The sequence below is a fragment of the Lissotriton vulgaris genome, chromosome 12 (assembly GCF_964263255.1).
Source record: "Lissotriton vulgaris chromosome 12, aLisVul1.2, whole genome shotgun sequence".
Classification (NCBI taxonomy): domain Eukaryota; kingdom Metazoa; phylum Chordata; class Amphibia; order Caudata; family Salamandridae; genus Lissotriton; species Lissotriton vulgaris.
In genome coordinates this window covers 349,118,662-349,132,887 of record NC_141700.1, presented here as the reverse complement: position 1 = coordinate 349,132,887, position 14,226 = coordinate 349,118,662, and positions in this window count along the sequence as shown.

Genomic DNA, 14,226 nt, shown 5'->3' with positions numbered 1-14,226 from the left:
AAGTATGACTGGAAGTTATACAAAATATTCCTGGTTTATTTCCTGTTCGCATTCAACTTATGGGGATCATAGTGTATCCTTTGGATTTCTTGTTCCCAGTTAATGTCTATGCTACCTTGAAAAATGTCCTCCATAACCAAATTTAGGAAGTAAGCCTTGAGGACCTAGTCTTCTGCTAAACGGTTTTAGAAGTATACATTTGTGGGTACAGCTGAATTTCTTGTATTTCTTAACTCACTTGATCCCCCTCTTTCCCTGTCTGAGTAACAGCTCTCATCTGATTCACTGTGCCTTTGTACCATTCTCTAGCCCCTCCCCCATCGTCTTAATATCCTCATTGACAATACAAGTCACCGAGATAGCTACATCAACGCCATATGCTTTATACTTATTGCTCAGTCACGGGTAACTTAATTTGCCTACATTTTTCTTATTATAGTCTGCAGTAACCTTAAGGTAAGATCGTAACAAGGGGGTATGTCTTTTAATATAGGTTTGCATGTATTTTCCTGTGTCTGCAAAACCATGTACTTCACTCTTTGAGTCTCGCGAATGTCTCTTCCTCCATACTCCCAGTTCTTTGACCTTCCTCGAGTGGCACATTTTACTTTCATTGGACCTAATAACATTTCTATTTGTTGCAGTGTAGGGACTTTTAGTGTGTATTTAACAAGGACCCCCTGAAAGTACGGATACCATAGTTCCTAGGTCAGGGAAAATGAAGCTTATGACAGAAAACAACCTAGGCAACTAATATTTCATAGTGTAATATACGTAAGGACAATTGGCTACACAATATTAGAGAAATATATGTTTTATTATAGATTTTTTAAGCATTTAAAAAGACATATGGCATAAAACAAGAAATTATGGACAATGAACACACATCATACAATATCAATAAAAAGTTCATACATTTATAACATGAAATGTTAACACATATTAGATAAGTTAAAAAATTGAGAGTGGCAAATTGGGTCTCTACGCGCGTTTCGGCGAACCAGCGCCTTCTTCTGGAGTAGCCACACAAGCTCTAAAAAGATACATGTAAAAGAATGCATTAATTATACATGGTTCAATAAAAAAGAAAACATATAATATCCTATATCCTAACTCAGTAGCCAAATTGTCCTATTTCTAATTAAGAATTATTTATACATTTCTTCTTTTCATTTCCTTGCATTTATCTGCAGACATATCATGAGGGAAAGGTGTCTCAAGTAAATGGTCTAGATGAGTTGATACTCTGTGTTTCAGTTCGAGATGTTTATGAAAAACAGGAGGGTAATTACTGAGAAAGGCCTTTCCAAAGAAGGATCTTACTGGCATATATTGGCCTCTTGATATATATATATATATATATATATATATATATATATATATATATATATATATATATATGGAGAAGGCTTGTTTGATTGTATTAATTCACATTAATTCTAACTTAGTTTTCTAACTTTAGAATAGATGTCTTGTCAGTGGATGATACTCACAAGCAATAACAAAAAGTACACCGAAGGTTGATTGCACGTCTGATTGATATCTGGGTATTTTCTAAGTAGAAGACGTATTCTAGGTGTTTTAAAGGGGAGAGAGGTAGGAAATTACATCTCTGTTTATTAGTTTATCCAATATTTTCATCCCTCAATAATTATGTAGTTAGATAGCTCTTTTCTAGTTTACCTGATTTGGTGTGACTTATCAAAATTAATTCCAGCCAGCCGGAGACTTGTCATAGATTAGCCATATTTAGTTTCGTCTCATTCTGTAGAACTGATTTATCTGTTTTAAGAGTAGAGGAAAGAATAATGGTGGCTTTTATTAGTCTGTTTATTCTATCTAGACATTTTCTAGCTTCATATTCAAATTAGAAAAGGGAGGTATGTTATCTAGGGCTTATCGGCTGCAATTAAGTTTTATGTCTTCATTTCTATGTTCCAGGAGTAAAGTCCGCTATTCTGTTTTTTACAGTTATCTAGATTCATTTATTGTTGAATTTCAAACTTCTTGGCGAGTATTGGGCTTACCTTGGAATTTTTAACAAGACGTTCCAGGATTCGTGAAAAGTAAATATACAGCGGTATGTTTAAAAGATCTCCCTGCCTATGGGACATCATGGGAAAAATTTGTTGAGGAGAGTATTAGAGTCACAAGATGGATTTCGGCTCTCTGCTACATTTAGACCTTGATAAATGCGAGATATCTTACCCGAGATATTCGGCAGAGCTCTTTATGTAGACGTTCCCAGATTCATGAAAGGAAGGTATACGGCGTATGTAGCAGAGAGCCGAAATCCATCTTGTGACTCTAATACTCTCCTCAACAACATAGAACATAGAAATGAAGACATAAAACTTAATTGCAGCCGATAAGCCCTAGATAACATACCTCCCTTTTCTAATTTGAATATGAAGCTAGAAAATGTCTAGATAGAATAAACAGACTAATAAAAGCCACCATTATTCTTTCCTTTACTCTTAAAACAGATAAATCAGTTCTACAGAATGAGACGAAACTAAACATGGCTAATCTATGACAAGTCTCCGGCTGGCGGGAATTAATTTTGATAAGTCACACCAAATCAGGTAAACTAGAAAAGAGCTATCTAACTACATAATTATTGAGGGATGAAAATATTGGATAAACTAATAAACAGATGTAATTTCCTACCTCTCTCCCCTTTAAAACACCTAGAATACGTCTTCTACTTAGAAAATACCCGGATATCAATCAGACGTGCAATCAACCTTCGGTGTACTTTTTGTTATTGCTTGTGAGTATCATCCACTGACAAGACATCTATTCTAAAGTTAGAAAACTAAGTTAGAATTAATGTGAATTAATACAATCAAACAAGCCTTCTCCATATATATATATATATATATATATATATATATATATATATATATATATATATATATATATATCAAGAGGCCAATATATGCCAGTAAGATCCTTCTTTGGAAAGGCCTTTCTCTGTAATTACCCTCCTGTTTTTCATAAACATCTCGAACTGAAACACAGAGTATCAACTCATCTAGACCATTTACTTGAGACACCTTTCCCTCATGATATGTCTGCAGATAAATGCAAGGAAATGAAAAGAAGAAATGTATAAATAATTCTTAATTAGAAATAGGACAATTTGGCTACTGAGTTAGGATATAGGATATTATATGTTTTCTTTTTTATTGAACCATGTATAATTAATGCATTCTTTTACATGTATCTTTTTAGAGCTTGTGTGGCTACTCCAGAAGAAGGCGCTGGTTCGCCGAAATGCGCGTAGAGACCCAATTTGCCACTCTCAATTTTTTAACTTATCTAATATGTGTTAACATTTCATGTTATAAATGTATGAACTTTTTATTGATATTGTATGATGTGTGTTCTTTGTCCTTAATTTCTTGTTTTATGCCATATGTCTTTTTAAATGCTTAAAAAAATCTATAATAAAACATATATTTTTCTAATATTGTGTAGCCAATTGTCCTTACGTATATTACACTATGAAATATTAGTTGCCTAGGTTGTTTTCTGTCATAAGCAGTGTAGGGACTTCCCTGACACATTAGTCTGTTCTCACTTTCTGGAGCGCAGTGCATACCTGTTCAATGCCTTTTTATGTAGCACTTTTAAAGTGTCTTCAAAGCCTAACTGATCAACCGAAACCAAAGGGCATAAACCACTTACTTTCCATCTGGCACCTTACATTTTACCCTCCTTCCCCTCCTCCCAGTCCTAAGCTCATAGTGGCTCCTTTCACCAACCCCCACGTCTCCTCCAGGCATTTATCAATCCGCTTCTCAACCCCACACAAGAGACTCACAAGGACCGTTGCGCTTGGATTAATTCTTCGTATCTTTGTTGTCGGGCGTTACCTAGCCCTGGGAATTCCCTTGTGTGTCCAGCTTATCACACCGGAGCACTCATACTGGACCACACCGATTTGGTATTGTTGAACTGTTGCTTTGCTTTATTTAAGTCCTGTTCTCGGTGAGAGACCGAAACGCGTTGGCTTAGCCTAATGTGTTATTAACATTTGGGAAATATTCATTGGAATAGACTTTTCAAACTACAAGAGTATCTTGGACTTCTTTGCCTGGCGCGTACCCATTGTAGCTGCAAGAGCCTGCCTTCCCTGGTTTCCCCCAATGCAGGAGTCTATCACACTATGCTGACTCCGCCTGAACTGACCTGGTAGGAAATCCTACTTGCAGTGTCTCTCACTCTCTCCCTTCAATAGCCGCGTCGTCCACTGCACCAGAATGTCAAGGAGCACACCCTGGTCCCCCAAACTCATCTATAGGTAGGTTATACATCCAAAACACATTATAATAATCCAAGTCCCTATCTCAAAAAACTAAGGGGAGGGGAGAAAACCACATTCTCCATACCACTGATGGAACGGCCTCAAGAGCATGCCCGCAACAGCACGCTACATTGCCGCCATGTTTATCTTGCGCTAGCAGCCACAATGCTGGATTTGTTTCTAAAGTGCTACTGTTTGGATGCCTTAGCCTACCATAAAGACAGTTCTATTCCCTAATCATCCTTGCAAGGTTTTATTTCACTTTACTGTCACAGCAACCTGTTGCTTGACTTACGGCTTCTTTGGTTTACAAAGGGAAGATGAGGGTGCAGATAGAGATTCTTAAAAAGAGCACACATACCGTCCCTCCATCAAAAGTACCTACAATGCAATATTTTGGTTTGTATTCCTTTTATGTTCACCATTTTAAATGCAAACTTCATCTTCATCTTGTGGCTTCTTTTCGTAACACCACATTAGCAAAATTAAGCTGTAGTTTCCAGCTCCATTTTGTGGTAGCCCAAGTTGTTGTTTCATTGTGAGGTTTGCTTTCTAGGAAAGTTTGTGCCTCAGGTACTACTAAAATAGCGAGCTGCGAAAATAAATCCCCTCAAGTCCAGATTTGTGAACGTAGATGTACTTTTTTGTTATTGTGCAATTTTGTTTGTCCTATTTCAAATAAGCAGATGTGACCCTTGAGCTAGTGTCTATCATTTGTCACTTCAGCAATAGCAAGAACACACACACACACACACACACACACACACACACACACACACACACACTTACTTCCTCACCCCTCTTCCACTGCGGAAACCTTGCTGGTTTGAATACTATTGCTGGGTTGTTCTGAGCAGCGGTTTATGTGCATACTTGCCTGTGAACACACTGCCCTCCAAAAAACAAACTAAATATATAGAAATTAAAAAATATATATATACTGGAGGTTGAAGACAGGTGTGTTTTCATCAGAGCTTCATAAGTGAGGGAGCCGGTGACTTCAAAGCTTTTATGCAATACTGGGATTGGGAGAGGGTTAAGATACATACAGAGGACTCACAGTGAGGTAGGCGCAAATAGCAAAATCTTCGATAAATGTGGCCCAGTTTTGTAACTGTGACCATTAGGAAAGGAGTAAACATCACCCTCACTCATGATTTATTAGAAGGAAATCATCACCAAGTCCAACCAGAGACAATTATGTGCCAAAAATTGTGTGGAAGAGCCAAAAACATAAGCAAAATCTAAATTTTAAAAACTGTTGACGCTCTTGCCCAGCATTTAACACAAAAGTGATATTCAAATGTGAAGACACAATTTGGCAAAGAATGCGACTGTATTACCACACTGGTGCTTTTGACACTTGTTTTTACCACTCACGCTCACCTTGCAAAGAGGCCTCAAGTATCCTGTGAAAGAATAAGGAAAATGCCAACAAAGGAATATTTTCAGGAACACCGCTTTAAAAAACATTAGATTCTCGTTCTACACCCTACTGAATACTATAGGAAGGCTTGTTCCCAAAAGCGCAGGCATTTGATGCACTACATCGAAATCCGTTGTGGTGCAATTTGCAAGGCGGCGAACACTTCTCTCCTGTTGCTTTTGACGAAGCAGCTCCATCAATCAACTTCGACTTGATAGTTCCTGGTTGTCTCACCTCATGCAACCGAACTGTTAATAGGATAAAGAATTTCTGCTGGGACCTATTGGTTGCATCTCCCAGTGACCTCCTACTGGTTCTCATTAGATCAGGCTTTAGAACACAGCCCTCTGCAAGATCCATGGTCAACCATTTTTAACATATACATAGTCTCTCTTTGGCCACTCTGAGGAGTATTTCTCTCTCAGCTTCTGCTAACGGTTATTTAGTGTATCATTTCACCTTCTCTGGTGTGCTTGCATCGCAATAAAAGAGGGACTGATTTAAATTACAATGGTGTGTTCATTTCTTACACATTAAATTATTTATTAATGCATTAGGCTTAAATTGGAAGTTGGAAACCTTAGTTTTGGGGATTAGAAGGAAGGCAGTCCCATGAATTTGGTGCCATCTTTACAAATATGATGTCTCTGCGTACAAAGATCATGGTAAGTGAGATTTTGAGTACAATAAGCAGATATGTAAAGTATTTCAATTTCAATTTCATAAACTTTTATTCGATTATAAAATTTGCATAATCATAAAAAGTACAACATTATTTAAAAACCATCAATGTTAAGCTAGAGTTCACATGAAACGTTTTACAAAACAGTGTCCTGTCGTATTTTCATTACTTTTTTTAAAAAAGTCACTGTCATTTTGGCTTCATGAGGGTTTAACGGCGACTGGAGGTAGGCAAGCGCTGGATATGTGTTTCTAAGACCACTAGAGCGTAAGAGGGGGAGAATCCATTTTTTCCTAGCCGCACTGTAATATTTACAAAACAATGTGACATGGACCGTTGTTTGCTTGGAGGCCCCATCGCATGGACAACAAATCAAATTCCGTGACCAGTTATTCTGTTCTGGGAATGAGACCAGGCGAAAGAAGAGGTCAAACCGGAATCTTGTCAGTAAAAACTTTTCATAGTTCGATAGAAAGAACGTAAGGTAAGGCTGTATCAATTTCCCTATTTGCAATTGGGAGATTTTTTCGTTTTGCGTTTTCACTATTTCCGCCTGGTTGCGGAGTTCTCTCAAGTGGCCTAGGCATAGATCTTTCAGCCGTTTTTTGGGTATGTCTTCGATTGAGGGTGGATCAAAAAAGTATTGTTCACAATTAAGGTCTTTAAAAAATTTGAAGACATAGTTAAGCCAGGGAATTTTTCTCCAATGTGCTAGGCTCAGGCAATCTGTGATGAGGGAGCGTGTTACGTGACTTTCAGGATTGCACCAAATGCGATGCCATAGAATGAGAGGCTGGCAGCGTATGGTGTCTGTCACGAATTCCATCCCTAGCTCTCGATGTGATGCTAAGATCGGGGAGCTTTGGGGAAGGGCCAGGACATACTTAATGAAGGCGTTCTCGGTTGCCTGTATTTGTTTGATGTTTCCGTGACCCCAGATGCCTGCTCCGTAACTCGCCACACTATGGCATTTTGCGTAATATAGTGTTAGTAGTTCCGACGGGGCTGGTTTTCCTAGTTTCCTGGAGAAAGCGCAAAGCGCTGATGTTGCTCGGCGAAAGTTTAAATTTCTGGCTTCGATGGCTTTTCGCCAGGTCATTGAGTCGTCCACAAGTATACCCAGATACAGGTAAGCTGACGTTTTTTCCAACTTGGTGTTGTTTATATGTATGGATTTTGATTTTCCAGATTTGGGGCCTAAGGACATTGTGAATGTTTTCTTTGTGTTTACTTTTAATCCTAGGGAGTCCATGAACGTTACATATTTATTCAGTTGCCGTTGGAGTTGGTTGGCTGTTCGGGCCAGGATGACCGAGTCATCGGCGTAGAGTAGAATGGGTATAGGCCGCCGATCAATTTGCGGGAGGTCCTGGCTTCCTGCCAACATTGCTTTTTCAATCCCGTTGGTGTATAGATTGAATAGAAAGGGAGCCAATACGCACCCTTGCCTTACTCCTCGCGTGATTTTAAAAGGACGTGACAGGTCGCCGCCGATGCCATAGCGCACTCGGCCTTCTGCGTTGGTGTATAGGCCCCTGAGAAAAGCCAATATCGCCGGTTCTACTCCAAGGTTCGACATGATTTCCCACAGCTTTGCGTGCTGAACGCAGTCGAAAGCTGCGCTCAAATCAATGTAGACCAGGTGAATTATCCCATCTTTTGCGTGGACATATTTGTCGGTCAAGAGGGTCAAATTTAGGGCTTGCTCCACTGTACCGAGCCCCTTCTGGAAGCCATATTGCAGGTCTGTAAAGATGTTGTTTTCCTGGGCCCAAGATTGTAATCGGTCCAGGAGTAGTCGACCTGCAATTTTTCCCGTGGCATCCAGAAGGGAGATCGGCCGGTAGCACGCTGGGTCGTTTCGGTCCCCTTTCTTGAATATTGGCAAGAGTGTAGATGATGACCATGATGGAAGGAGACCGATCTCAGTGACTGCGGCCATTACCCGAGTTATTATTAACGACCAATAGTCACTGTTGTGTAGGAATATGTCCATGGGCACCCCGTCTGGGCCGGGAGCCTTGCCAGTTTTTGATGCTGCAATTGCTTTTCTAACCTCAGTTACTGTGAAGCGTAGATTAATGGGTAAGTTGATAGGGCGAAGATGGTTCTCAGCTTCGGCCTCGTGTTCTGGTCGAGACGTGGCAGGTAGTGGGTCAAAAATTTTCGAAAAATGGCGAACCCATTCGCACTCTGTTACTGCTACGTCGAGTGGATTCGGATCGGTATCTTTGTCAAAAAAGGGTGATCTAATGGTCTGCCAAAAAGTTATGCTGTCCTTTTTTAGTGCGCTCTCATGTAATTGGCACCAAAGATCTCTCTTTATCTGGGACCTGCGGTTTTTCCTGGCTTCGTTGTACGCTTTCCTCCGAGATGAGATTAGTTGGATGTCTCTTGGCTCCTGCCGGAGGGCTTCTTTTAGCGACGAGAGGGCCTTTCTGCAGTCTGAGTTAAACCATCTTTTAGTTTGGGATATTGGTTTGTTTGGCCTTTGTTTAACTAACTCATCTCTTATTGTCCCTTGAATGTTATGGAAGGAAGTAATAATTAATTCAGGCGAAGCCTCTGCGGAGAGACAGTCCCTTAACCAGGGGTACGTTTTTTCAAATATTCTTTGCGAGGTCACCTCAGGATCAACTTTGGCCCATTTGATTGTGAACCCATTTCTTTTCCTCAGTGATATTGCTTGTTGGTCAAGAGGGCTGATTTTTGTTATAAAAGGACCTGGTTTCTCCAAAATAATCTCCATACTTAGGGGATAGTGATCGCTGATCGGGCAGGACCCTACTTTGTAGTTAATTAGCGAGTTCTTACTGATGATGGAGGCTAAGATAAAGTCAATAGTGGATGTGCTACCTCGCCCATGGAAAGTGGGTCGGAAATCCTGGGCTGGGTGCACTAGCTCATTTACAAAGTCAAGGTCCAGGCTGAATACCATTTCATTTAGCTTGTTTCCACTTTGGGTATGAGCGAAATGGGGAATCGGGTTGCCAGTTTCGGATTGTAGGCCACAGGTCCCGTTTTTGTGATTTGGACATAAATGATGGTTAAAGTCACCACCCCAGATATATTTTATTGACTCGCTCAAATTCGAGTTTTGGAGTGTTGATATGTGGGCTGCCATTTCGTCCAAGTTTGTACAACAATCCTGTGTGCCTATGTTGTTGTAATAATTTATGAGTATGTGAACGTTCTTTGATGCGGTGTTATGGTGCGTGATCTGAATGACTTGAAAGGTTGGTGTTTCTTTCGTGGTTTTTACCTTAACTGCTAGGGTGTTGGAAATATAAATCAAGAGGCCACCTTTTGGTCTCCCCATTGTGCTTGGCGTTGCTTGGGTAAAGAAGGTTTTGTATCCCGCTAGATGGAGGGGGGATAGGAGCCAAGTCTCTTGTAAGCACAAGATTTGGTGGCTTCGTGCGATTTCCAACCATTGAGGGCATGTTATTTTTCCGGTCAAGCCTGCAACGTTCCAGAAAACTATGCCTATGGTCGTGGCCTTGTTGACTGTCGAGGTTACATGTGCTGTTTTGCTGTTGTTCGAGATTTCAGTGGTTGGGGTTTGTACTGTAAGTGATCCATTGTTCGCGGCCAGATTCATTGGAGCCGGAAGGATAGGCAGATTGTTATATTGGATCATTCGGGTCTCTGATGCTTCAGACTGTTTGAAAGAAGTTATCTGGTGTGTGTCGGGAACTAACGATTGTAGGACGTCGGCTGGATGTGAGGAGGCAACTTTGGGTTGTTTAAGGTTAATGGTGGATGGTCAATCGACCATGTCGAGGCACTCGTAGCGGTTTTGGGTCGGAAAACCCTGCCACCCCTCATATGTTGGGTAAGATCTGTCCTGCCAGTATGGAATTTGGCTATCGACATACCTTTCTCTTGGCCCCCCCCTATCAAGGTATTCAGGTGGGAAATCCCTCCGGGTCCATGGTGTTTGGCGCCATGGGTCCTGGTTCCGTTGGCCTTTGTGGTGATGATGCCATTCCCATGGTGGGGGGTTGTGTTGATGTTTCATTGGGGGATAAAAGAAGGAGAGGTGACGAGTGTCTATTCCCCCTTTTTTCTCGAGTTGTGGCCAGGCACATATATAGTCAACCGTTGCGGGATCTTTGCAAGTTACTATAATGCAGTCACCGCGTGTTGTTTTCCTGGTTTTGCCTATCCAGGCTACCCTACGTGCTGACGTAATTCCTCCTGATAGATGGGATTCAAGAGGTCTGTTTATGCTAAGCCACTGCATGGCCTTGTTTTTAAGTGACCAAGCAGTTTCTGGGGTGTCATCTACTAACTCGGGTACTCCTGTTAGCACTATTGTATATGGAGTAGCTTCGGGGGGCAAGTGGGCAGGGCGTCTCACTGCTGGGTATTTTTTGTGGGCTGTTTCCGTTACGTTCTTGAGTGTTTTTTGAGGGGGTGGGGAGTTCATGGGCTGGGAATCAGGATTCTCCTGGGGGACCCTACTAGGGTCTGAGGCTTGTGCTGGACATGGGGTTCGTACCGTGGCCTTCCCTTTATTATCTGCCTGCTGCACTTTTTGTGTTGTCTTCTGTTGCGGTGGTTTGTCTTGCTGGGGGTGAGATGTATGTTCTGTTGATTTGGGTATAAGAGACAGTGAGTTGGGGTCCTTTTGTATTATAGCTGTTGCATTTGTAGGATTTGCTGGTTTCTGAGAATGTTTTTGGGTTTGCTTTTTTGGTGGGTGTATGGTGTTTCGCTGGCCCTTCACGTCTATCCTGGTGTTTGTATCTAAAAGAGTAGCTGATATTATTGTTAGTTGGGCCTCGAGGTTTCTTATGCTCAACTGGATGGGTTTAAGGTATTGGTAAAGTAAGTCTTTTGTTGTAGTTAGCACTTGTGACGTAATTCTGCAGGTCTTGCATTGCTCGGCTGCGTTGCTGTTGCTGGATATTGGCTTGTGCGGGAGGGTGCAGTCGGGAATGTGCAATATGCTGTTAGAGCATGAAGAATTTGGATTGGTCGTTGGTGCACTTTGTGTTTCACCTCTGGGTGTAGGTCGGGTTTCCAATATTTCCTTTTCTTTCTCGCCATATTGGGATAGAGTATTGGAAATTTGGGTGCCTTCTTGCGTGTGACAACCAACTAGCTCTGGGGTTGCTTCCAAGTCATCTGATGACAATGAGGGGTCCGAATCAGAGTGCGTAACTGACAAATCTACTACTGATGGTACGGTGTTAAGTTCAGTGGTTGGAAGGAGCACTAGAAGTGAACTGTTTTGGGAGGTTGGATTAATTGGGGATGCAGCGTTCGCTATGGCGCCGAGAGATGAGCGCTTAGCTTTTGCGCTCATGAGGTCCATAGAGACTCTCTTTTCCATCAAGGCTATGCTTTGGTCTATTGTTTCATGTACCCGCGATATGAATAGGTCAATGGGGCCTGTTACCTGAGCTACCTCCTGCGCGTGTTTGGATTTCGATTTGGATTTGGAGGTGCTTCTGGTTTTTGGCGGCATGTTGTTTATTGCCGGTTCGTTGATGTAAGAGGGATGGCCCGGTCCGGTCTCTATCGGGCACTAACGGGCAACAACGGGCCCGCCCTTGGCCCGGGCTTCGCCCCGGGCTCCGACCCGCGCGCGTCCCGCGATGCGCGTTGGTAATGCGGTTAAGTGGTTGTTAGGTGAGAGGGGGCGTGGCACTGGGAGGGGGCGCGGCTCGCACGGGAAGAGGCAACAGCTGATGTAGCTGGTAGCTGAGCCTCGCAGTCCCGGAGCCGCGCCTCGCGCCTCCTCTGCGGCCACGCAGATGTTATTCCTCCTCACCTCCTCCTCTCAGGCTGGAAACGGGTTAGTCAACAAGCTACTCCTGTAGCGTCAGGGAATGCGATGCAGATGGCAGGAAACCTCACTGCGAGTGGCGCCCGCGTAGCGGGAGCCGCGAGAGGTTGTAGGCAATTTGGTGGGGGCGGGCACTGGGAGGGGGCGCGGCTCGCACGGGAAGAGGCAACAGCTGATGTAGCTGGTAGCTGAGCCTCGCAGTCCCGGAGCCGCGCCTCGCGCCTCCTCTGCGGCCACGCAGATGTTATTCCTCCTCACCTCCTCCTCTCAGGCTGGAAACGGGTTAGTCAACAAGCTACTCCTGTAGCGTCAGGGAATGCGATGCAGATGGCAGGAAACCTCACTGCGAGTGGCGCCCGCGTAGCGGGAGCCGCGAGAGGTTGTAGGCAATTTGGTGGGGGCGGGCACTGGGAGGGGGCGCGGCTCGCACGGGAAGAGGCAACAGCTGATGTAGCTGGTAGCTGAGCCTTGCAGTCCCGGAGCCGCGCCTCGCGCCTCCTCTGCGGCCACGCAGATGTTATTCCTCCTCACCTCCTCCTCTCAGGCTGGAAACGGGTTAGTCAACAAGCTACTCCTGTAGCGTCAGGGAATGCGATGCAGATGGCAGGAAACCTCACTGCGAGTGGCGCCCGCGTAGCGGGAGCCGCGAGAGGTTGTAGGCAATTTGGTGGGGGCGGGCACTGGGAGGGGGCGCGGCTCGCACGGGAAGAGGCAACAGCTGATGTAGCTGGTAGCTGAGCCTCGCAGTCCCGGAGCCGCGCCTCGCGCCTCCTCTGCGGCCACGCAGATGTTATTCCTCCTCACCTCCTCCTCTCAGGCTGGAAACGGGTTAGTCAACAAGCTACTCCTGTAGCGTCAGGGAATGCGATGCAGATGGCAGGAAACCTCACTGCGAGTGGCGCCCGCGTAGCGGGAGCCGCGAGAGGTTGTAGGCAATTTGGTGGGGGCGGGCACTGGGAGGGGGCGCGGCTCGCACGGGAAGAGGCAACAGCTGATGTAGCTGGTAGCTGAGCCTCGCAGTCCCGGAGCCGCGCCTCGCGCCTCCTCTGCGGCCACGCAGATGTTATTCCTCCTCACCTCCTCCTCTCAGGCTGGAAACGGGTTAGTCAACAAGCTACTCCTGTAGCGTCAGGGAATGCGATGCAGATGGCAGGAAACCTCACTGCGAGTGGCGCCCGCGTAGCGGGAGCCGCGAGAGGTTGTAGGCAATTTGGTGGGGGCGGGCACTGGGAGGGGGCGCGGCTCGCACGGGAAGAGGCAACAGCTGATGTAGCTGGTAGCTGAGCCTCGCAGTCCCGGAGCCGCGCCTCGCGCCTCCTCTGCGGCCACGCAGATGTTATTCCTCCTCACCTCCTCCTCTCAGGCTGGAAACGGGTTAGTCAACAAGCTACTCCTGTAGCGTCAGGGAATGCGATGCAGATGGCAGGAAACCTCACTGCGAGTGTAAAGTGTAAAGTAAAAATAGTTCCTTTATAATTGTAAAACCACCCACAGACAAAATACTTGTATCACAGCTTAAAGCTGAATAATTGATGGGGAGGTTCTTGAAAGGGCTTTAGTGCTGCCCCATTGTTGCTATCAAGTAGCTGGCGATTCAATTATTCACTTCAATGGCTGAAATGCAGACAATGTTATTCAGTAAATTAATGCATAATGATGAATTGTAAATCGAAGGGGTATTTTCAATAAAGCGATGGAATGGTGGGCTAGGCTGGATAAGCTGCTTTGAAAGTACTCAGTGGCTTATTTGAAATACAGTAAATTAATGTTGCTCCTTCAAACTCAACTTTTAAAATCCACTTTAAATAGCATTTACTTAAAGAAACTGCACACAAGTCTGATTCTACTCGATATAAAATATGCTGCAGGAAAAAAGTAAATCAGTGAATATATGGTCTCTGTTAGGCATTAAATCGGCACTTAACCTTTTTGTTTCACCCCTAGCCAAGGCGTTTGTTTCTCTAAATGCAACAAAGAGGGAGCATGTTTTAAATTCAGATTAAGTGGGA